Here is a 1224-nt window from a genome sequence, read left to right as displayed (position 1 = left end):
TTTTTTGGAATCTTCCTCTAAGATTAAGTCTACACCCATAATTATGTCATCATGTATGCAGAAATGTCATTTTTGCTCAGTTAATGTAACTTGTTTACAAGCCTGGAAGAGCAATAGCTAATGGTGATGTCCAGTGCCATCTGCCACTTAGACACAAAACCTGTTGTAGTGTTCCCACTAGAGCTGTGATCTTGGTTCACCTATGTCCTAAATTAGGTGTGTAGAGAAAAAATTACATGCCCCTAGGAATGTGTTTTATAGCAAACAGAATATTGTTCCAGAAACTAGTCATCAGGTTATCTTGGCCATTGTACATGAGCACATCTGGGAATTATTCTCAGGAAAACGTTGGGTAGAAGCTCTTACTAGTGGTTTGGACTTTGTTTGACTACTGCAAAGACTAGGGAAAAAAATAAGCACATATCAGACTCCAGTTTGTAATCTACCAAAATTAATCCCATGATATATGATGGTGAGACCTTGATCGAGAATTCTCATTGATTTTGTAAGATTATATTAATAGGTTACAGTAGGTTCCCTCACAAATGGCAACAAAATGTTCTCAATTCTACTATTGCTTTATTCATAACTCTGGGTCAGATATTTGCAATACAACTTCTGCTGTGTGTGTGAATTTTTTTTTTTGGTTTGTTTGGTTGGTTTTTTGTTTGTTTGTTTGTTTGTTTGTTTGTTTTTTGGTTAAATTTAAGATTCTCTAAGAACTTTGCAAATAATTAAGTAGTTAAAAGCAGGGATTCTGAAACCAGACAGACCTGAGTTTGAATTCTTTAAGCTGAATTAGCTGGATGACCTTCATGAACTCAATGTAAACCTGTTTTCTCATATTTTAAAAGGAACGAAAGCACAACTCAGTTTTGTGAAATTAAATATGATAATTTATATAAATCATCTAGTGCTGTGGTTCCCAAGTTGTCTGCACATTGGATTCTCCTGGGGGCTTCAAAATGACCTACTGGTCCCTGTGTCCTATCTGAAGAGATTGTGATTTAAATGGTCAGGGGTTTGGCCTGAGCTTTGAAATTATTTTAAAGGTCTCTCACTGATATTATTATCAGACAAGTTAGGGAACCACTGAGCATAACAATACTGGCATAATGTTTTTAAACCCTAAGTGTTTTATAAACATTATCTAACAATATTTCTAATAATCCTAAGAGGCAGACACCATGTTACTCCCAATTTCCAATGCTAAATTGGGGTTTA

This window comes from Pteropus vampyrus, unplaced genomic scaffold (genome assembly GCF_000151845.1).
Source record: "Pteropus vampyrus isolate Shadow unplaced genomic scaffold, Pvam_2.0 Scaffold149, whole genome shotgun sequence".
Lineage (NCBI taxonomy): Eukaryota > Metazoa > Chordata > Mammalia > Chiroptera > Pteropodidae > Pteropus > Pteropus vampyrus.
Note: the sequence above shows the minus strand (reverse complement) of the source record.